General features: G+C 44.4%; 1 protein-coding gene across 2 annotated transcripts in view; it reads right to left on the bottom strand.

Moving 5' to 3' along the window:
- Positions 1-1,051: 1,051 nt before the first annotated feature.
- The window catches only part of LOC126281541 (leucine-rich repeat-containing G-protein coupled receptor 5-like), a 685,956-nt gene continuing 662,002 nt past the window's right edge, over positions 1,052-25,005 (bottom strand). For both annotated transcript variants that reach the window (XM_049980596.1, XM_049980597.1), the window contains exon 24: positions 1,052-1,236. The gene's annotated coding sequence lies outside the window, so the exon portion shown is untranslated. The remainder of the gene's footprint in view (positions 1,237-25,005) is intronic.

Below are 25,005 nucleotides of genomic sequence, written 5' to 3'. Positions count from 1 at the left end.
TTATTTCACTAGGTTACGGTTTCTTGGAAAAAACGTATCCCATTACAAAATTTAGCTATATAAAATTTCCTACAAAAAGGTTCCAATCATTTTCTTCTGTGGGGCGAATAGCCTACATGTAGTGAGCGAGAGAATATCAAAATCTTGTAGTGGTATTTGAAGGCGTTGTGGGTTTCATAAAACGTGCAGTTTGGGGCAGCTGAAACACACTGTATTTGTAAATGTACATCGTTTTTCGTCACTTCAGAGATGTACCGAAGACAATAGCTGAAGCCTTACTGTTTCTGCATTACTACTTCTTTAGTAGATCATACATTCTTTCCTTTGTGAAAATTACATTAGGATCTCTCCACTGAATTATCTTTAAAAGGTCCTCATGTCATGGCCTACATGATTTAAGGTGTTTGTGTTTCTTTATCGAAAAGTTATTTCTCAGTACTCTTTAAACCACAGGAGATCGATACGTACAGCCACCTTCGCGGTGGAGGTAAACAAACATCTGAATTACGAGAACAGCTCAGTCAGCTCTATGTCTCTCCCTTCCCATATACTGGCATTTGGGACAGTTGTAAACCCCAAATCAGTGACTGCAATGAATCGTCCTGCTGATATCCCTCATGTCTTACAACTACGAGAGAACACAAAAATTCAGAGTGTATGAGTTCACAGGCTGTTGAAAGAAGCATACACGAGAGTTAACTTTCGTATCATTCATACATGTTGGGTTAATGTACTCGTATTTTTGTTGTGTTTCATACAATGTAATCAGCATGTGTTCGCTATATATTGATATTCCACCAGTGGTACAACTTTACATACTTCCACCATCATTTGACGTATACTGACGTAACTGTGGCAACTAGTCTGACATAGAAATTGATGTAAATACATTAATTTGTATAGGTAGTAAGCCTTGGATACTTTGAAAAAAGTCTTGTGTCAGCAGGAACAGACAGTAGACAAATTAATGAGAGTTACTGTTTAAACTTCTCTAAACTATCTTAGAAGACCAAAGCAAATGTGACGCACTCTCAGTGAAAGCAGGGTGAAGTTAAGTGAGACACACTTTGAATTTTATTGCCAACATAAACATTAACAGACAAAACAGTATGTACACAGATTCCCAGAGAGACAGTCTTTAGGCAGCTCCAGCAGGGAGGACGCTTGAAATACTCCAAGGATAAGCGAGTGCCCTGCCTGCACAACGTCTGCGCCACGTCTCACGATGACGCACACCTGTAACATACCACGTCGTTAATTTCACACTGCTGCCTTGGTGAGGTTACTTAAGGTTAAATATGATAATGCTTGCATTCATGTAGATAGGAAACGATGATAAAATTAAATCAATATTGAATAATAATAAAATTAAATTAATATTGAGAAAATTAAGGTGTATAGCATACATTTTTTTCAGATTTACTTCTTAGAATACTATCGGTACTGGAATTCCAAGAAATAAGCTGACTTATTGTACATCGGAGACACACCCATATGCATGTAACATCAAGGAAAAGGTTCCAAGTAAGACATTCTCTCCCAAAGAAAGCTGAATAGCTTTACATCGCTAAAGAGGAAAAATTTGGATGACTGCAAATGTAGATCAAAGTAAGACATTTAATTAATTTCAGTTTTTTTCTTCAAACATTTCTTTCCGCAGAAGGTTCCATTTTTCAATTATTCTATGAAACAATGCTGCATTTAAACGCAATAAGATTATCAACCAGTCTTTTTGATTTTATTTTGTAGGTCACTTACAAGGATTGGAACACTGTTGACGAATTACAGCAGTATTAAAGCCCTGAACCCTTATCGAGTAAGAACTCAATCCTCGTCTAGTAATCAAATTTCAGGGTTTCCTTGGCTCCTATTTATCACTAAAGACGAATTCCAGGAAATTTCCACTGAAAACTCAGTGACCCCGTCATCAAAAGAACGCTAAGATGTAATCTTTATTCGTTCTGTAGCGCTATGGATTTCGCGTTAAGAAATTTGGTAACTATGTGTAATGATTTTAATAAAAAGTAGTCCATACGGCAAGAAATTGTTTTTAATTCCCGTAGTCGGTTTCGGTCTCAATGACCATCTTCTGACTGGTTTCTCACATTACGTGTAGCCTTTGGTCTGAAGATGATAGTGCAAACATAAAAAAAAAAAACGTGTTGTGATCTGGACTGCTTTTTATCAAGGTATTAAGTGTGATCATTGTGGATGCTCAATACTTCAAAAATTATTTTGTATGTGAATAAGAACCTACAGAATGTGCAGTCATCAATACTTATTTGTACATGGAGAGATATTGCGTGCTGTCTTGTCCTTTAAGTGATATTCCTTCCCACACTCAAGAACATGAGTTATTTTTTCTGAAGGCGACAGCATTACAGCGAAGACTGACACGTTTACCTACATACTCTGACGGCAAAAAGAAGGAATTCTGCGACATAAACGAAAGTTAATGGGCGTGTTTTTACATCTGAAAGATGACGTCTGTTCCAATTTAGCGCTATATGCACATGAGTGACGCTAGGAGCGCCACTATGAGAAGCAAATCAGATTTGTTTAAAATATACTTTGTAACGGTCGTGACTGCTGGTTACCTAAGAGATTGGATGTGGTGAGTTGATGTTAGTCAGGAACGTCTTTAAGGCAACAAAGACGCCATTATCAATACCTAACTGAGTTTGAACTAGGTCATGGTTTAGGGGTACGAGCAGCTGGATGCCTCTTCTCCGATACTGCAAAAAAGACATGGCAGAAATTTGGCTACTGTACATGATTGCTGGCAACGGTGGTTACGAGAATGTTTTCTGACGATGCTGTGGTGTACGGAAAGGTGTCGTCGTTGAGTGACTGTAGGAGGATACAAGATTACTTGGACAGGATTTGTGATTGGTGTAAAGAATGGCAGCTAACTCTAAATATAGATAAATGTAAATTAATGTAGATGAATAGGAAAAAGAATGCTGTAATGTTTGAATACACCATTAGTTGTGTAGCTCTTGACACAGTCACGTCGATTAAATATTTGGGCGTAACATTGCAGAGCGATATGAAGTGGGACAAGAATGTAATGGCAGTTGTAGGGAAGGAGGATGGTCGTCTTCGGTTCATTGGTAGAATTTTGGGAAGATGTTGTTCATCTGTAAAGGAGACCGCTTATAGAACGCTGGTGCGACCTGTTCTTGCGTACTGCTCAAGCGTTTGGGATCCCTATCAGGTCGGATTGACGGAGGACATAGAAGCAATTCAGAGGCGGGCTGCTAGATTTGTTACTGGTAGGTTTGATCATCACGCGAGTGTTACGGAAATGCTTCAGGAACTCGGGTGGGAGTCTCTAGAGGAAAGGAGGCGTTGTTTTCGTGAATCGCTACTGAGGAAATTTAGAGAAGCAGTATTTGAGGCTGACTGCAGTACGATTTTGCTGCCGCCAACTTACATTTCGCGGAAAGACCACAAAGGTAAGAGAGATTGGGGCTCGTACAGAGGCAGATAGGCAGTCATTTTTCCCTCGTTCTGTATGGGTGTGGATCAGGGAGAAGAGATGCTACTTGTGGTACAAGGTACCCTGCGCCACGCACCCTATGGTGGATTGCGGTGTATGTGTGTAGATGTAGATGCAGAATGTACGGTCGCTAGATGACCGGGCCCCGGACGGCCATGCGGCACTACCGAGAGGGAGAACCATCGTGTTCGGCGCATGGCTTTGGCGCATCGCACTGCATTTGCAGCAGCAATCCGAACAGCAGTCGATACCACAGTGACAGAACGAACTGTTACATATCGGTTACTCCAAGGCCTGCTCGGTGCCACACGCCCTGTAGCGACCATTCCACTGACGACCGCCATTTGCTGTTTCAGTGGTTGTCAGACGAGAGCTCACTGAAGGACAAAATGAAAGCTGCCGTGTCTTCCGATGAAGAGTGATTCTGCCTCGGTGTCAGTGATGGCCGTGCGTCGGTTAGAAAGCGGCCAATTGAGGGCGTGCTAACAACCTCTCCGTGTGCTAGACACACTGGACCTCCACTTGGAGTTATGGTCCGGTGTGCGATTTTATACACTCCTGGAAATGGAAAAAAGAACACATTGACACCGGTGTGTCAGACCCACCATACTTGCTCCGGACACTGCGAGAGGGCTGTACAAGCAATGATCACACGCACGGCACAGCGGACACACCAGGAACCGCGGTGTTGGCCGTCGAATGGCGCTAGCTGCGCAGCATTTGTGCACCGCCGCCGTCAGTGTCAGCCAGTTTGCCGTGGCATACGGAGCTCCATCGCAGTCTTTAACACTGGTAGCATGCCGCGACTGCGTGGACGTGAACCGTATGTGCAGTTGACGGACTTTGAGCGAGGGCGTATAGTGGGAATGCGGGAGGCCGGGTGGACGTACCGCCGAATTGCTCAACACGTGGGGCGTGAGGTCTCCACAGTACATCGATGTTGTCGCCAGTGGTCGGCGGAAGGTGCACGTGCCCGTCGACCTGGGACCGGACCGCAGCGACGCACGGATGCACGCCAAGACCGTAGGATCCTACGCAGTGCCGTAGGGGACCGCACCGCCACTTCCCAGCAAATTAGGGACATTGTTGCTCCTGGGGTATCGGCGAGGACCATTCGCAACCGTCTCCATGAAGCTGGGCTACGGTCCCGCACACCGTTACGCCGTCTTCCTCTCACGCCCCAACATCGTGCAGCCCGCCTCCAGTGGTGTCGCTACAGGCGTGAATGGAGGGACGAATGGAGACGTGTCGTCTTCAGCGATGAGAGTCGCTTCTGCCTTGGTGCCAATGATGGTCGTATGCGTGTTTGGCGCCGTGCAGGTGAGCGCCACAATCAGGACTGCATACGACCGAGGCACACAGGGCCAACACCCGACATCATGGTGTGGGGAGCGATATACTACACTGGCCGTACACCTCTGGTGATCGTCGAGGGGACACTGAATAGTGCACGGTACATCCAAACCGACATCGAACCCATCGTTCACCATTCCTAGAGCGGCAAGGGAACTTGCTGTTCCAACAGGACAATGCACGTCCGCATGTATCCTGTGCCACCCAACGTGCTCTAGAAGGTGTAAGTCAACTACCCTGGCCAGCAAGATCTCCGAATCTGTCCCCTATTGAGCATGTTTGGGACTGGATGAAGCGTCGTCTCACGCGGTCTGCACGTCCAGCACGACCGCTGGTCCAACTGAGGCGCCAGGTGGAAATGGCATGGCAAGCCGTTCCACAGGACTACATCCAGCATCTCTACGATCGTCTCCATGGGAGAATAGCAGCCTGCATTGCTGCGAAAGGTGGATATACACTGTACTAGTGCCGACATTGTGCATGCTCTGTTGCCTGTGTCTATGTGCCTGTGGTTCTGTCAGTGTGATCATGTGATGTATCTGACCCCAGGAATGTGTCAATAAAGTTTCCCCTTCCTGGGACAATGAATTCACGGTGTTCTTATTTCAATTTCCAGGAGTGTATGACAGCAGGACAAGACTCGTGGTTATCTCACGCTTCCTGACTGCAAATTTGTACGTTAATCTGGTGACTCGACCTGTCATGCTGCCACTCATTAACAATATTGCAGGGGTGTTTTCCAACAAGGATACGCTCCCCCACATATCGTTGTTGTAGTCCAACACGCTCTACAGAGCCTTGGCCTGCTTCATTAACTGACCTGTCTCCAGTATATGGTACACCATAGGACGACAACTCTAGCTAGCTTCGTCCGCAACCAGCATTAAACGTCCCTGTACTGACCCACCGAGTGCAACCACCACGAAACTCCAAGCCGCAAACTGACATCTGGCTCCTGTAGAGCACAATGCATGCCCGTTTGCATGCTTGCATTCAGCATTCTGGCGGGTATTCCAGTTATTAATGTACCACCAATTCACATTTCCGAAGGCTTATCTTGTTCTTACATTAACCAATGATCTCACAGTGGTAATCCCTTTAAACATGATACCTAAACAAATGTATTCATGAAATTTCATTAGTCTATATTAGTTATTTTTTGGTGTTGAAATTTTTTCTGTGAATGTATTAAGAAAGCCAATCACGCTTCATGAAAACTTACTGTCATATTTGGTGAAAAAAGGACGTAGTATGAAGTGGCAGCTATTTATGTGTCTTGCATCAACGTTCTAGCAACTTAATTTTCTTAGCAACTGTTACATGGTTTTCTGAAAGCAAACTGTGTTGAAATTAGAACATGCTGTTCTACAAGGCACGACACCTGATAGCCTCCCTGAAAGTAATACTCGACCAAAGGTCAACAAATAAAATGAACTGAACAATATGGGCCGGCCGGTGTGGCCGTGCGGTTCTAGGCGCTTCAGTCTGGAACCGCGTGACCGCTACGGTCGTAGGTTTGTATCCTGCCTCGGACATGGATGTTTGTGATGTCCTTAGGTTAGTTAGGTTTAAGTAGTTCTAAGTTCTAGGGGACTGATGACTACAGATGTTAATTCCCATAGTGCTCACAGCCATTTGAACCATTTGAACAATATGTGGAGTTCGTGTAGAGCTCTTGAGGCAACTGCGCACGCTGACAAAATTCCTAACACTACATTTTTCAGTTACCAGTGGATTTGGAAACGTTACCACCTCTCACAATATAAGTAACAAAGAGAGGTCGTGGCTTCCGACTCCCGATTTCGACAATCTTTGCTACCCGACAGCAACCTCTGTGAAACGGTTCAGGTCAATATGCTTCGTTTTCTGAAATCATCTAGGCCAAAAATCATGGTGCGCGATCCCTTTCGGTTCGAGTGTAGCTGTTAGAACATTCAAAAGTATGAGAATCTTGTTTAAACATATGAGTCCCATACCATAACAGTTCCTAGAAATTGGAGAATTAGTGGTTTCCTTACGTTGGGTTTACACTTGAGGAGGAAAGGTAGCTCTTGGTAACGAAGGTACGAGGAAGGTAGCTGAGAAAAAAACCTTGGGTAAAGGAAGAAATACTTCGGTTGATCGATGAAAAAAGAATCTACGAAAAAGTTAAGGAAAATTCAGAATACAGAAATACAAGTCACTGAAGAATGAAACAAATAGGAAGAGCAGGGAAGCTATGGCGATATGGCTGGATGACGAATGTGAAGAAACTTAAAAAGAAATGATTGCCGGAAGGACTTACTCAGCATACAGGAAAGTGAAAACTACTGTAGGTGAAATTAAAAGCAAGGGTGGTAACATGAAGAGGGCAACGGTAATTCCACTGTTAAACGCAGAGGACAGACGGATTGCTGGAAACAGTAAACTGAAGGCCGCTAAGAGGGGGAAATTTGTCTGACGCGGTAGAATAAGAAAAGGGATTCAATTTAGAAGAGATAAGGGATCCATTATTAGAATCAGAATTTAAAAGAGATTTGAAGAACTTACGATCAAATAAGGCAGAAGGGATAGATAGCATTGCATCACAGTTTCTGAAGTCTTTGAGGAAGAGGCCACAAAACGACTATTCTGGTTTTGAGCAAAATGTATGAGTGTAGAGACATACCGACTGACTTTCGGAAGAGTATCATCCACACAATTACGAACACTTCAAAAGCTGACAAGTGCGAGAATTATCGCACAATTCGCTCAGGCATCCAAGTTGCGGAATAATATACAGAATAATGGAAATTAAAATTGAGGATGTGTTAGATGACGATCAGTTTGACTTTAGGAAAGTTGAAGGCACGAGAGAGGCAATACTGACGTTGCGGTTGATAATGGAAGCAAGATGAAGGAAAATTCAACACACCTTCATGGGATTTGTTGACCTGGAAAAACCGTTCGATAATGTAGAACGGTGCACGATATTCGAAATTCTGAGAAAAACAGGGGTAAGCTATAAGAAGAGACGTGTAGTACACAATATGTAAGAGAGCCAAGAAAGAATAGTAAGAGTGGACGACCGAGACCGAAGTGGTCGGATTAAAAAGTGTGTAAGACAGGAATCTAGCCTTTCGCACCCACTGCACGTCGAAAAAACATTGTTGGAAATAAAAGAAAGGTTCAGGTGTGGGAATAAAATTCAAGGTGAAAGAATATAAGTGATACGATTCGCTGACGATATTGTTATTCTGAGTGAAAAGAATTACATGATCCGCTGAACGGAATGAACAGCCTAATGAGTATAGAGTATGGATTGGGAGTATATCGAAGACAGACGAAAGTGATGAGAAGTAGCAGAAACGAAAAGAGCGAAAAACTTAGCACAAGGATTGACGGTCACGAAGTAGATGAAGTTAACGAATTCTACCCAGGCAGCAAAGTAACCAGTGACGGACAGAGCAAGGAGGGCATAAAAAGCAGACTACCTCTGGCAAAAAGAGCATTACTGACAAAGGGAAATCTACTTGTATGAAAGAAAAGCCTTAATTTGACGGAGAAATTTCGAGAATTTACGTTTTGGTCTCAGCATGGTATAGTAGTGAAACATAGGCTGTGTGAAAACAATGGAAGCATTTGAAATGTGTTGCTACAGACGAATGTTTAAAATTATATGGTCTGATAAGCTAAGGAATGAGGAGGTTCTGCGCATAATCGAAGAGGAAAAGAATATGTGGTAAACACTGAAAAGGGGAAGGAACAGGATGGTAGGACATCTGTTAAGACATCGGGGAATAATTTCCACCGTACTAGAGGGAACTGTAGAGGGCAAAAGCTGTAGAGGAATACATCCAGCAAATAACTGAGAACGTAGGTTGTAAGTGCTAATCTGAGACGAAGAGGTTGGCACAGGAAAAAAAAACGAAGGCATTCGCTACGTAATTGTCTTTTTGATGTTGCGGTTGATTCTTTTGCCTTCTCGATACTGAAAGAGACAACTTGTGAGCTGAGTCATTCTACTCGTCATTGTTCGCGATGTGCCTGCATCACAACGGGCCGTTGTGACTGCATCTGACTGGGGTCACTGTGTACTGTCAGTTCGACCTTTCGTGACACATCAGATGGTTACGAGACTTTATAGCCTTGTACAGGTGTCGCCGATTTAATCTTACAGTGGGATGCTACGACATTCGGATCACAGACTTACTTCAAGCTTCGTACACTTTTTGTAGTCTATTATGACAACGTAATGTGCAAACAGTAGGCGCACTAGTTACGCGATTTCGAGAGTATCGCAAGAGAAGTTTTACACGTCTCTGATGTACCGATGCGTTGTTACCCTGAGCATGAGCTGGAGGCAATCATGTGATTTGCGTTGAAGCTCCACTGGATCGAGTCTCTCTCACTCTTTCTTTAAATTTATGTTTTTTTCAGTACTAATCATATTATTTCGTACATATTACATCATGGAAAGACAGGTGTATTTGCGTGAACTTTTAATTAATTTTTAATGTTATTTGCTTTTTAAAAACTTTTGTTATTACAACAAATATTATGCGACTTTAATTTTTATAGGCAAGTTAACAACTTTATCAAGCGACTTCAGATTTGTTGATATTTGATTGACAATGAACGGAAAATTTCTTCTTGTGAGGATGGTATTAAAATACGTTCAATCGTACATTGCCACTTTTTCGAACCTATAATTACGAAATCTTTGCGTTATGTATGGTTTACATCAAAACTGGTTGGAGACAGATAAATTTTTCAAAATGTAAAAGGGCTCCGTTTTTCCGTAGAAACTCTGAAGAGCCCTTGCGCTTGCGGGAAAACTGAATTCCTTCGATGTAGTAGATGCTGTTTTAATTGCGGGTCTGCATGAAAAACATCATCCTGCAACTTGTAATGTAGGAAGCACATTCTGCAATTAATCGTACATTACCCTCATATTCTGGCTTATTGCAACTCACTGCATTATTCAGTAAAGTTATTTGCATCTTTATTTGTAGATGTATGACATGGGCTTTGCAAACCTGCGCCGACAGATCGTAGCGTCCAGGTACAAAGAAGTTAGGTAATCACAACAAGCGTACATTTTCAGGGAAACTTTATGCGTTTGTTCGTTTCTTTGTCGATTTTTATAAATATCATATCTGTTTTGCTAGTAAAAATTAGCAAACAACTAAATAACAGTGGAAATTCAGTTAAACTTCAGGCGAATACAAGTGTCTTTTCACCATATTACCCTTCAAATGTAATATGTGAGACATCTACATCTACACCCATACTCCGCAAGCCACCAGACCGTGTGTGGCGGAGGGTACCTTGAGTACCTCTATCGTTTCTCCCTTCTATTCCAGTCTCGTATTGTTCGTGGAAAGAAGGATTGTCGGTATGCCTCTGTGTGGGCTCTAATCTCTCTGATTTTATCCTCATGGTCTCTTCGCGAGATATACGTAGGAGGGAACAATATACTGCTTGACTCCTCGGTGAAGGTATGTTCACAAAACTTCAACAAAAGCCCGTACCGAGCTACTGAGCGTCTCTCCTGCAGAATCTTCCACTGGAGTTTATCTATCGTCTCCGTAACGCTTTCGCGATTACTATATGATCCTGTGACGAAGCGTGCTGCCCCCGTTCGATCTTCTCTATCTGTTCTGTCAGCCCTATCTGGTACGGATCCCACACTGCTGAGCAGTATTCAAGCAGTTGGCGAACAAGCCTACTGTAACCTACTTCCTTTGTTTTCGAATTGCATTTCCTTAGGATTCTTCCAATAAGTATTCATAATATGACTAGCGTGAAAAAAATAAAAACACAAAAGAATAAAAGGATACATGATTGGACCTCGATCCAGCGATTCATTTTTTCTTCAAATTTTGAAAACAGTTATGATTAATAAAATAAGAGGAAAAGATTCTGAGTAACCAGGAATCTACCTCAATTCTTTTTCTATTTTTAACTTTTATTCATATATTTTTTGTATTTTTTATTTTATATTTTTATGTGTATAAGGACTAAAAGTGAACGAAACAAGGCTTCACTTGACTGGGCACCAGAAACAGGGAAGAATCAAGGCCACAGGGGAACTTAACCGACACTCTGTCGATTAAAACAAGAAAAAGCATTTTCGCAATAAGCGCTCGATAACATGGGAACCGCAGCCACTTCTAAATACGCGGTTTCCAGATACTGGTGTAAGACACGGGAATCAGGGCCGTTCCCTCCATCAACAATGTACTGAATGTTGTGATCCAAGTGATAGACGATCTATTCTTTTCCGTGTCAGGAAAAAGCAAACGTCCGGAAAAATAATTAAATTCATCGGGAAAAGCAGATTCAGCCCCTACGGAAAAAAGCTAACTGACGACAAATAGTCAATGATCCAGTCCACGAGAGCCCAGGCCGTCAAGTAAGGTACGAGAGTGATGACATTCGTCATGTTCAAAAAATGGTTCAAATGGCTCTGAGCACTATGGGACTTAATATCTTAGGTCATCAGTCCCCTAGAACTTAGAACTACTTACACCTAACTAACCTAAGGACATCACACACATCCATGCCCGAGGCAGGATTCGAACCTGCGACCGATTCGTCATGTTAATCAGCCAGGTGAAAGCCTACGCGAAGAGACCTACGCCAGTCGGTATCAAACTATGAAGGACACTACACCACTATGAAGCCATCTTAATCAGTTATACAGGAAGGCTATGATGAGACCAGATAGTTTTCTAGGCTCTTGACGCGGAAGCTATTTCTATAGCGGAGAAGCAAAATGATTTCACCGCCACGGCATAATAAGTCTCCGGCAGCGAGGTGCGTCTTCACAAGGGTATCAGCATCTAAGAAACTGACAGTTACAAAATATTCTCAGACATGTCGCAATTTAAGGTTAATCCGTCCAGCAACACGGGAGGAATCGAGTGACCGGCTGGAGACCAGAAAATAAACTAGATGTAATGGAATTCGACGACTATGTGACTGTTACGATACTGTGTCGTACAAACAAGGTGGACTCCTTCACTTCAATATCGTGAAGGCTTAATCCTCCGAGCTTGCGGGGTCTGACCACCACTTCATATCCAATTAGAAATATGGGTCGTCGCCACAGGAATCGACCGGGTAGTTGCTTGAGTTTGAGGGCCATCATCGCGAGAAACTGGGAGATATGCGCAGTGTACTATACTTTACTGAAAATATAGGTGTATAAAACCCGAATTAGGTGAAGGGAACGGCGATCTGGTTCAAGAATCGCTCCCTGAACACGAGTCGTGACCTCTCGCCAGTTAAGTGTCACCATTAGGGGTGGCTTGCGATCCGCTATCGTCGCTTAAGTCTTGTAGCAAGCGACAATCGTCTTCCAAGGAACTACCACTTGGTTAAATCTCCGAAACTGCAGGAACGTGCATCTGTGTACATTAATGTGGGCACCTGCAAGACCCAGAAAGGTATCCTATGTATCCTCGGCCCCTGAAATGTCCTCGGCATTTCGTACTAAACCCATCGGCGTTAGCGCGGACAGAGAATCATTCTTCGCATGTAGTCCATCCACGTAGTTGCATGGCAATACGCCGAAGCAACGGTTCTAAGAACAAAGAGCTATCCTAAGATACACTCAATCGGATCGGAATCCGAAGGATAAAGTGACCGTTCATAACCACTGATGCATGCAATCCAGCGAGATGATTAGCTACGGCCTGGAATATGTCGTGAGTAAAACCCAAAATGGTTAACACACTCGTTAGAAAACTGTGACTGATAGAAACAAATGACTTGTTCAATTCAAGAAAAAGTAATGTCCCCTGGTTATTGGTGGCTGCAGCCACCAGATGACATCTCAACATTCGATAATAGAAGTTAATTGCCGTGAGTCCAGATGCACATTTTTGGAGAAAGGCAATGGGTTTGTCGAGAAACTTAGAGAGATGGGTGTTTATGGCTCGAACGATAGTTTTACAGTCGAAGTTTAGAAGAGTAATCGGACAAAGAGAGACAAGATCAGGTTGTTCCTTGGTTCTTGGAATGAGGACTATTCTACCTTTCTTGAAAGGAGCAGAAGCGAGACACCCTGTATCACTTCACTGATAAGCGACATGATTGTGTCACCAAAATGAACATAAAACTTCTAAGAATACCAAACAGCCCAAATAACTTTTGTGACAAACGCGGTAATAACATCATATATATCATACTTTTGGAAATCAGGCAAACGTCGTCATGGACATTTTCATTCGGAGTGTGGGCATCACACAGTTCAATGAAGTGGTTAAAAATTTAATTGAAAACGTCAAGGTAGGACGTTGACACACGCCATCGACATTAGCAAAGGATGCAGTGCCAATGCGTTTCCTTGGCGCTCGCTCACGGATGAGGTGGTCTGAAGTCAGTTCATCTTGTAATGTTAATATTTTCCGGAGTCCTTCCATCTGAAATTGTTTTAACTCGATCAATTTGGCCTGAATTCGCCGTACAGCCATAATACGCAGAGGAGCTTGCCTAGCCCCATCAGAAAGTTGGCGCTATATGATGTACTTAATTCTTGGGTCTGTGAGATGTTAGCCGCCCATACGGCGCCAAAACGCGTAAGACCCTTACGAATTTGTGGCTTGGCATGCAGTGTCCACCAATCCACAGTAAACGAGTACCGTTCTATAGCACAAGAACACCAGGGGAATGATCTTGTAGATAGGCTATGACGAGCATCCAGAGAAAACAATTTTACCGGCTACTGCACGTATTTAAATGTGACGGCTACAGCACAACGATCAGAAGAAACATACGGGCTTCACGTCAACGTCCGCAAGCTACCTATACAAGGAATCAGAAAGGTAAAAGAGATCAAGTCGACTGCTAGAGGTGGCAGTAAAATAAATGTTTCAGACTAGTATAGGATAACGACAAAACTAGAATTAGAAAATTGACCCACCGACCGGACAACACAATTAGAATCACCACCCTAGAGAATATTTGTAGAGGATTTGCAATGTACGTAAATGAGTTTCCATCATAAAAGTTTCATCCTAATGCATACCATCATCGAGAACTTCTTAATTTCTTCTCTATAAAATAAGGCAGTGCCCGTAGAAAGCTCGGAAGCCACAGTAAAAATGTCGACAGCCCAGGAATCGAAAGCTGGTCAAATAATACTTCTTGTAAAAATATTACGACTGCACCAGTCGCAAGGCGGCGAGCCGGAGTTCAGAAAAAATCCTGTTCATGTTCAAAGTGAGGAAATCATATGGCTGCGTAGACAACTGAATGGGAACAAAAATTACAAAGTTATAAAACCATCGTAGAACGAAGCCATGTACCAGTATACATGGCAGAATCAACGTAGGAAACTGAGGGTGAAGTAGTGTGAACATCTCACCCAACTGTTTTTTCTTCTTCCGTGATGCGACTCTCTCAGGCTTGATACGTTGTTTACTGCGGATCCTCGGAGCTGCCGCTACCTCGTGTGGTTGCGTGAGTGGATCACGCAGAAATACAGTTGCAGACTGAGAGGGACAGACCTTCGCACCTCACTCGTCGACGGACAGGGAGCCGAATGTGGAGATTTGCTCAGTAACGACGGGTGATCTGCCCTGGAAATGAATCAAGTTATGTTCATCGAGAGTTTTGAAGTGGAGGTCGCCGCAGAAGAAGGAGAAATACTTTGAGAAGCTGAGACAACCGAAGAAGTATCCGATAGAGACGAGGGAGCAAGTGGGGCCCTGAAAGAGACTCCGTAAGAGGCGGCACCTACGAGGCTGATTGGATGACGGGAGAATCGTCAGATGATCTGATCAGGTACGGAAGCACCCATGACTGTCTCGTCCACAAACTCAGGCAGGAGAAGATGGTCTTTCAATGGAGAGCTACCGAAGGGCGAGCGAAAAGAATAGGGTCCTCAACTACGTCATCGTATTTTATTCTGCGACGCTTGCTTTGAATAACCGGAGCCAGCGCTATGTTAATGTTTCGACATGGGGGCAGCAAGGGAAAATAACGAGCAGTGCCTTTCAAAGATCCACTTTGATCCTCAATAACCGTGGTTGGTTCAGCTGCAAGACTCTGCGGGAGAGGAGAAGGTCCGATAAAGTCAACTTTTTACGCCGCTCGTAAGGAGCTTTCAATACTGCCACACGACGTGGACAATTGGTGCGGAGGTGGCCGCTATGATTACAGATGAAGCAGGTTCCTTCCTGGCCATTATAAGTTATGTGAAACCGATAACCACATACCAGGAAGTGAGAGGAAATTTTTCTTGTAGTCACCATTTCCACCGTACGTGGAATAGACGTGGGAAGCGTGAAGGACATGAAATAAAAAAAAAAATAAGTGAGCGGGTCACGATCCAGCGAGCACGGAACGCTAACCACATGACGGCCGCCATCCCGTACCAAGGGTCGCAATGCGCCAGTACATCCTGACACGTAAATCTTGTCTTGCGATTTTCTCGACATCGGTAAGCCTTACTACTTGCTCATTATGTTGTCCTAATGGGTTACTGTCTGCCCCCGGTAGCTGAGTGGTCAGCGCGACAGACTGTCAATCCTAAGGGCCCGGGTTCGATTCCCGGCTGGATCGGAGATTTTCTCCGCTCAGGGACTGGGTGTTGTGTTGCCCTAATCATCACCACTTCATCCCCATCGACGTGCAAGTCGCCGAAGTGGCGTCAAATCAAAAGAATTCCACCCGGCGAACGGTCTACGCGACGGGAGGCCCTAGTCACACGACATTTTTAATGGATTACTAAAAGTGTACAAAGCTTAAAGTAAATAAGTGTTCTCCCCTTATTGACACATTCAGAAATCCCGAGCGAGGTGGCGCCATGGTTAGCACATTGAACTCGCATTCCGGAGGACGAGAGTTCAATCCTGCGTCCGGCCATCCTGATTTAGGTTTTCTGTGACTTCTCTATATCGATTCAGGAAAATGTCGGGATGGTTCCTTTGAAAGGGCACGACCGACTTCCTTCCCCATCTTTCGCTAATCCGGCGAGACCAATGACATCGCTGTTTGGTCTCTTCCACTAAATCAAACCAAAACTACATTCAGACGTGAAAAACGAAGAAAACGACAGTTCAAGAAATCAAATATCCCTAGGACTACGTTCAAGCCTAACAAGGATTGAAAAAGGGTACAGGTCATCCCCGGTTTCAAGAAGGGACGTCGAACAGATGTGCAGAACTATAGACCTATATCTCTAACGTCGATCAGTTGTAGAATTTTGGAACAATTATTATGTTCGAGTTTAATGACTTTTCTGGAGACTAGAAATCTACTCTGTAGGAATCAGCATGGGTTTTGAAAAAGACGGTCGTGTGAAACCCAGCTCGCGCTATTCGTCCACGAGACTCAGAGGGCCATAGACACGGGTTCACAGGTAGATGCCGTGTTTCTGGACTTACGCAAGGCGTTTGACACAGTTCCCCACAGTCGTTTAATGAACAAAGTAAGAGCATACGGACTATCAGACCAATTGTGTGATTGGATTGAGGAGTTCCTAGATAACAGAACGCAGCATGTCATTCTCAATGGAGAGAAGTCTTACGAAGTAAGAGTGATTTCAGGTGAGCCGCAAGGGAGTGTCATAGGACCGTTGCTATTCACAATACACATAAATGACCTGGTGGATGACATCGGAAGTTCACTGAGGCTTTTTGCAGATGATGCTGTGGTGTATCGAGAGGTTGTAACAAAGCAAAATTGTACTGAAATGCAGGAGGATCTGCAGCGAAATGCGAAATGACGCATGGTGCAGGGAATGGCAATTGAATCTCAATGTCGACAAGTGTAATGCGTTGCGAATACATAGAAAGATAGATCCCTTGTCATTTAGCTGCAAAATAGCACGTCAGCAACTGGAAGCAGTTAATTCCATAAATTATCTGGGAGTACGCATTAGGAGTGGTTTAGAATGGAATGATCATATAAAGTTGATCGTCGGTAAAGCAGATGCCAGACTGAGTTTCATTGGAAGAATGCTAAGGAAATGCAATCCGAAAACAAAGGAAGGAGGTTACAGTGCGCTTGTTCGCCCACTGCTTGAATACTGCTCAGCAGTGTGGGATCCGTACCAGATAGGGCTGACAGAACAGATAGAGAAGATCCAACGGAGAGCAGCGCGCTTCGTTACAGGATCATTTAGTAATCGCGAAAGCGTTACGGAGATGATAGATAAACTCCAGTGGAAGACACTGCAGGAGATACGCTCAGTATCTCGGTACGGGCTTTTGTTAAAGTTTCGAGAACATACCTTCACCGAAGAGTCAAGCAGTATATTGCTCCCTCCTACGTATATCTCGCGAAGAGACCATGAGGATAAAATAAGAGAGATTAGAGCCCACACAGAAGCATACCGACAATCCTTCTTTCCATGAACCATACGAGACTGGAATAGAAGATAGAATCGATAGAGGTACTCTGGGTAACCTGCGCCACACACCGTCATGTGGCTTGCGGAGTATAGATGTAGATGTAGAACACGCTGGTAACGCAGAAATCTGTTTCACTGATCTGTACGTGTCGAGGACATCGACATATCCTGTTCTGGCAACAATGTAGAAATGAATCTCTATGTAGGACTGAAGTAAGTGGGGTTCTGTTATGGTAAGTATGATCTCTAGGCTGGATCTTTCTTTGCCACAGCTCACACTAGTATAGAAAATGTCAACAGTGTAATAACTATCAGGATCTCGACAGCTGGTGAGACATTCGACTCTCTCCACTGGACGCGAATATCGGTAAACCTGAACTCCTCACATACAAGCAACAGGATTGAGGGACCTGAACATGTTTCATCCAAAAACCACGAGCTAATAAATATACAGAAGACAGTGTGGCCGAAGCGGAAGCCGTCTTCATAGAAGCATTCACGAAGTTTGGAAAAGTTTTACTCTAATGACAAATATAGTCGTATCTCACAAAATATTCAATAATTAAGCGTAAGAGCCATGGATAAATGTTGTTGTGGTCTTCAGTCCTGAGACTGGTTTGATGCAGCTCTCCATGCTACTCTATCCTGTGCAAGCTTCTTCATCTCCCAGTACTTACTGCAACCTACATCCTTCCGAATCTGCTTAGTGTATTCATCTCTCGGTCTCCCTCTACGATTTTTACACTCCACGCTGCCCTCCAATGCTAAATTTGTGATCCCTTGATGCCTCTATGGATAAATATGAAGTACAATTTGTATTCAATTGTTAATTTTCTGTTTCATTCCTCTGGTGTAACAATCGTGTGTTGCACTGATTTATTGTGAAAATGGATAAGACTGTGTGTGAATACGAAGAATTTGCATGAGTGGTCTAGACACTTACACATGTATGAAGCTTCATTTAAATTTGAACGAAAACTGCTTCCTGTCTTTCTATATTTCAAGTAAGACTAGATGGTAAATTTTGACTAAATAATCAATAAATCTTTGACGACGTGTATTCTGGGCGTACGTAAATTCTCGGTATCATTTTAAAAAAAATCATAATTTGAAAGTATTAGAGAAGGAGAATTGTGGTTCACTCTAAAAGGTTTAGCAGATCTCAAACTTTTTCTGTTCGTAATTTGTTGCAGATTTGACTTGGAATGTATAAAATTAGCGACAGATCAGGAGAAGGCGCGGTGTGTGGTCTGATACGGAGAAACCAAATCAGTGATGACGGCACTCCGATATTATCTACATCATTGTGGGAAGGGACCACAGCCAAAAACAGGTATAACGCGGTGCTTCAAAAACACTGACGAGACAGGCAGTGTCGTGATGGTACCATCACATAGCCTCCGCTCTCACTCTCTCTATGTCCAACCATTTGACTTCTCTTTTGCGAGATTACGTCAAGGATCGCGTGTGAACAGACCCAGTCAAAGACACAGGTAATTTTTGTGCACGGATCAGTGAAGCAATCAGAAATGTCGATGCTGCCATACATAAGCTCAGTTCGAATATCGCCTTTACTCTCTATGAGCGACGAGTGGGACAAACACTGAAATTCTGGCATAATAGAAAAATATTTCAGAACTGCTGAACTTTATACAACTAATCATGACCTTCTGTCTTTAATAGTTCCCAAATTATAGTCTTCTGAACTGATAGCGGGACTTCATGGACACGCTATATATTGTTATCTTAAACAAATACTTTTGATTGTGAGCAAGTAAGAAGTGACTCACGTACTTCTGATGTTTATTTGTTTCGCAAAGTTAAGAAATTCATTAGTACGACACACTTCTCGGAATATTTCGTGTACTGCATCAGCGAAACGATGGCATCAAGACCAATAGACTTTTACCTAATCAGCTGTCACCCACAATATTAAAAATGATGTTATCATTATCACGAAATGCACCAAAATAAACCGGAAAGATCAGTGCCTTCATAAACGTAAATTAAATTTGATTTCTACCACATATTGAGCGGAAAATACACTCTAAGGGAAAAAAACGATGTGTCACGTAGGAGTTATCCGAAAGAGCAAGAAATCGGTAGATGAGATGGATATGTAGAGATAAACAAATTATTACAATTTTAAAAAATGAAATGATTTGTTCGAAAAAATAGAGCTTCACAAATTGGACAAATCTATAACATATTGATCCACCTCTGGCCCTTATGAGAACAGTAATTCGGCTTCTCATTGATTGACAGAGTTGTTGGATGTTCTCATGAAGGATATCGTGCCAAATCCCATCAAGTTGGCTCATTAGATCGACAGAATTCCGTGATGATTGGAGGGCCCTGGTCATAATGCTCAAAACATTCTCAACTGGGGAGAGATACGCTGACGTAGCTGGCCGAAAGCAGGTTTTGGTAAGCACGAAGAAGAGTTGTAGAAACTCTCGCTCAGCATGCGGGCACTACCTTGCTGGGATATAAGACCAGAATGGCTTTCCAAGTAGGACAACATAATGGGGTGCAGAATACCGATGTACCGCTGTGATATAAATGTGCTGCGGATGACAGTCAAATGGGTCCTGTTGAAAAGAAATGTCACCCATAGTTGTTGGGCTGTATGGCGGCTCTCAGCAGCATCTCTCCAAGACACGTCTCTGCTGGTCATAGGGGCTCATTTCGAAGCGGAATTGATCACTGAAAATAGTTCTACTCCAGTAAGTGAGGTTACAGGCCGAAGACGTGACTGGAGACGCCATGCACAGCGGTAGGATGTCAGCCTGAGAGTGGACCGCCATAAGGCTCGACATCCAGGAGTGATGGTCTGGGGTGCCATTTATTTTCAAAGCACGATCCCCTTGGCTGTCAGCTTCGGTGCTCTTACAGTACAGCGGTACGACGACAATATTCGACGCCCAGTTTTGTTCATGGCAAGCCATGCTGGGCTTAAATTTCAGTAAGATAATACCCGCCCGCACGGGTTTCTACCGCTTGTCTTAGAGTTTGCCAGACCTTACCTTGGAACAAAAAGTCGCAGGATCTCTTCCCAATTGAGTATGTTTGAAGCATTATCTGCACTCCAACCATCCCGAGATTTTGACGATCTAATGGGCCAATTGCACAGAATTTTACACGATATGCTTCAGGGTGCCGTCCAGCTACTGTGTCAATCAATGCCAAGCGGAATAACTGTTTGTGTAAGAGTCAGCGCCGGCCGCGGTGGCCAAGCGGTTCTAGGCGCTTCAGTCCAGAACCGTGCGACCGCTACGGTCACAGGTTCACCCTGCCTCGGGCATGGATCTATGTGATGTCCTTAGGTTAGTAAGGTTTAAGTAGTTCTAAGTTCTAGGGGACCGATGACCTCAGATGTTAAGTCCCGTAGTGCTCAAAGCCACAGACGTGGACTAACGCATTATTGACTTACTCAATTTTTACAGCTCTTCCTCCTGACTAAATCATCTTATTTTTCTGAAATTCTAACTATTTATTTGTCTGTACATGTATACCACATTAATTATCGACCCATTCGTATAATTCATTCGTGTTGCGTCGTTTTTGTGGGTATATATACACTCCTGGTAATTGAAATAGGAACACCGTGAATTCATTGTCCCAGGAAGGGGAAACTTTATTGACACATTCCTGGGGTCAGATACATCACATAATCACACAGACAGAACCACAGGCACATAGACACAGGCAACAGAGCATGCACAATGTCGGCACTAGTACAGTGTATATCCACCTTTCGCAGCAATGCAGGCCGCTATTCTCCCATGGAGACGATCGTAGAGATGCTGGATGTAGTCCTATGGAACGGCTTGCCATGCCATTTCCACCTGGCGCCTCAGTTGGACCAGCGTTCGTGCTGGACGTGCAGACCGCGTGAGACGACGCTTCATCCAGTCCCAAACATGCTCAATGGGGGACAGATCCGGAGATCTTGCTGGCCAGGGTAGTTGACTTACACCTTCTAGAGCACGTTGGGTGGCACGGGATACATGCGGACGTGCATTGTCCTGTTGGAACAGCAAGTTCCCTTGCCGGTCTAGGAATGGTAGAACGATGGGTTCGATGACGGTTTGGATGTACCGTGCACTATTCAGTGTCCCCTCGACGATCACCAGAGGCGTACGGCCAGTGTAGGAGATTGCTCCCCACACCATGATGCCGGGTGTTGGCCCTGTGTGCCTCGGTCGTATGCAGTCCTGATTGTGGCGCTCACCTGCACGGCGCCAAACACGCATACGACCATCATTGGCACCAAGGCAGAAGCGACTCTCATCGCTGAAGACGATACGTCTCCATTCGTCCCTCCATTCACACCTGTCGCGACACCACTGGAGGCGGGCTGCACGATGTTGGGGCGTGAGCGGAAGACGGCCTAGCGGTGTACGGGACCGTAGCCCAGCTTCATGGAGACGGTTGCGAATGGTCCTCGCCGATACCCCAGGAGCAACAGTGTCCCTAATTTGCTGGGAAGTGGCGGTGCGGTCCCCTACGGCACGCCCCACGTGTTGAGCAATTCGGCGGTACGTCCACCCGGCCTCCCGCATGCCCACTATACGCCCTCGCTCATATATATATATATATATATATATATATATATATATATATATATATATATATATATATATATATATATATCCGACGAAGAGAAGGCTTCCGTCAACAGGAGCAAATCAAGTGAGTAGTCACTAAATAGCACTGGGGAAGTAAGATAGCAACGTAATTGCTCAGCTATCTTCACATATCAGCGCACACTCCGCTACAGACTGAAAATCTCATTCTGGTATCTTCACATTCCTGATAAAGGACAATAAATTTTATGAGAAAAAGAAACGAGCTATACCGGTAATGAAACATATGCTGTTTATCTTCACAGTCTCGTAAACAAGTCATTTCATTTTTCTTCTTCATAATTAAATATATTTTATTTAAGGCAATATAATATAAATATCATGAAAGGATCTATTCATTTTTTAAAGAGTAAAACCCAAGAACACGGAAAGTGTTGAAAATGCAGGTGTAATAGCTTAGCAAGTATTCACCTTCTCAGGCAAAGACTGACGAGCCAAACAATATGATCACTGTCCGTCGCGATACGGAATGCACAGTTCTGGCGGAGCTGTGGGCCTGTGACAAGATTGAGAAAGTGAACAGAGCGACGATACTGGCCTACTTATGGGAAATACATCAACATAAGCGACTTTGACAAAGGTGACAAGATTGGCTGGCGCCTGGGAACGAGCATGCCAGGAAATGCCAGGCTGATCAGCTGTTGCCGTACTACTGTCGTGAGCATGTCTGGAAAGTATGTGGAAGACAATGATGTCACACGTAGGCAATGAGATGCTGGACTTCCGCGTCTCATCACGTAACTCATCAAAAACGCCCGGCGCACAGCGCAAAGCAGCGCCGCGTAAAAAGAAGGAAAGAAGTTCGGCGCAGCATGGCGCGTCTTGAGTACACGTCAAACAGCGCCGCTTTGCGCATCGACGAATTAGTTCCGCGCAGGGTCGGCACATAGAATGAAGTGGTTCGTTCCTGAGTGGCTCAGTTAGGACAGCGTTTCTCTTTTTCCGTTTCTATTGACGCACGGGCGTGCACAGTGGAACACCGCCGAGGGCCTACGAACACACTGCTCCAACCTGCGCTGACTTGTGCTTAACGCGTCGATGCGCGGCGCTGCGCATTCGGTGTGGACGCGGCGTTGCGCCCCACAACAGTCACCTTCTACATGTATCCATACTGACTCACCGTGGCCGAGTCGCTCTAGGCGCTTCAGTCTGGAACCGCGCTTCCTCTCCGGTCGCAGGATCGACTCCTGCCTCGGGCATGAGTGTGTGTGATGACCTTAGGTTAGTTAGTTTTAAGTACACTACTGGCCATTAAAATTGCTACACCACGAAGATGACGTGCTACAGATGCAAAATATAACCGACAGGAAGAAGATGCAGTGATATGCAAATGATTAGCTTTTCAGAGCATTCACACAAGGTTGGCGCCGATGGTGACACCTACAACGTGCTGACAAGAGGAAAGTTTCCAACCGATTTCTCATACACAAACAGCAGCTGACGGGCGTTGCCTGGTGAAACGTTGTTGTGATGCCTTATGTAAGGAGGAGAAATGCGTACCATCACGTTTCCGACTTTGATAAAGGTCGGACTGTAGCCTATCGCGATTGTGGTTTACCGGATCGCGACATTGCTGCTCGCGTTGGTCGATATCCAATGACTGCTACCAGAATATGGAATCGGTGGGTTGAGGAGGGTAATACGGGACGCCGTGATGGATCCCAACGGCCTCGTATCACTAGCAGTCGAGATGACAGGCATCTTATCCCCATGGCTGTAACGGATCGTGCAGTGACGTCTATATCCCTGAGTCAACAGATGGTGTCGTTAACAAGACAACAACCACCTTCACGAACAGTTCGACGACGTTTGCAGCAGCATGGGCTATCAGCTCGGAGACCATGGCTGCGGTTATCCTTGACGCTGCATCATAGGCAGGAGCGCCTGCGACAGTGTACTCAACGGCGAACCTGGGTGCACGAATGGCAAAACGTCATTTTTTCGGATGAATCCAGGTTCTGTTTACAACATCTGTTTGGCGACATCGCGGTAAACGCACATTGGAAGCGTGTATTCGTCATGGCCATACTGGCGTATCTCCCGCCGTGATGGTATGGGGTGCCATTGGTTACACGTCTCGGTCACCTCCTGTTCGCATTGACGACACTCTCAGCAGTGGACGTTACATTTCACATGTGTTACGACCAGTTGGTCTACCCTTCATTCGATCCATACGAAACGCTACATTTCAGCAGGATAATGCACGACCGCATATTGCAGGTCCTGTACGGGCCTTTCTAGATACAGAAAATGCTTGACTGCTGCCCTGGCCAAGAAATTCTCCAGATCTCTCACCAATTGAAAACGTCTGGTCAATGGTGGCCGTGCAACTGCCTCGTCACAATACGCCAGTCACTACTCTACTGTGGTATCCTGTTGAAGCTGCATGGGCGGCTTTACCTGTACACGCCGTCCACGCTCTGTTTGACGACTCAATGCCCAGTTTTATGAAGGCCGCTATTATGGCCAGAGGTGGTTGTTCTGGGTACTGATTTCTCAGGATTGATGCACCCAAACTGCGTGAAAATGTAATCACATGTCAGTATAATGTATTTGTCCAATGAATACCCGTTTATCATCTGCATTTCTTCCTGGTGTAGCAATTTTAATGGCCAGTAGTCTACTTCTAAGTTCTAGTGCTCAGAGCCATTTGAACCATTTGACTCAGCGACATCAATCACGATAGTAGGGGGCATGGGAATATCGAGATTTGGCCGTGTATAAATCGAAACGTGCCACCTGGTCAGATAAATTACGTTTCTTGGTCGTGTCCGGATACGCCGTTATCCAGACGAACGTTTGTTCCAAACGTGCACCACGCCACGGACGCATCTACAAACATATCCTGCAAGCTGCCGTATTGTGCATAGCAGAGTGTATCATGCACCTGACCCTTTCCTCTTCCACTTGCAGACAGAGCGAGAAAAAACAACTATCTATATGCCTCCGTACGTGTCCAATTTCGCTCGTCATATTTCGTGATCCTTATCTGAAATCTACGTTGGTGGCAGCATATTCGTTCTGCAGTCAGGTTCAAATGCTGGTCCTATAAATATAACTAAATGGTAGTATTGTAATTTGTAATTCCAAGTACGTTACTAAGTCTCATTATTTTACAACAGGCCTAATTCGGCTGAATTGCTATCATCAGGTTATTTGTAAGTAAATGGTACATA

This window comes from Schistocerca gregaria, chromosome 7, assembly GCF_023897955.1.
Source record: "Schistocerca gregaria isolate iqSchGreg1 chromosome 7, iqSchGreg1.2, whole genome shotgun sequence".
NCBI classification, from domain to species: Eukaryota; Metazoa; Arthropoda; class Insecta; order Orthoptera; family Acrididae; genus Schistocerca; species Schistocerca gregaria.
Note: the sequence above shows the minus strand (reverse complement) of the source record. Positions and strands in the feature narration are given on the sequence as shown.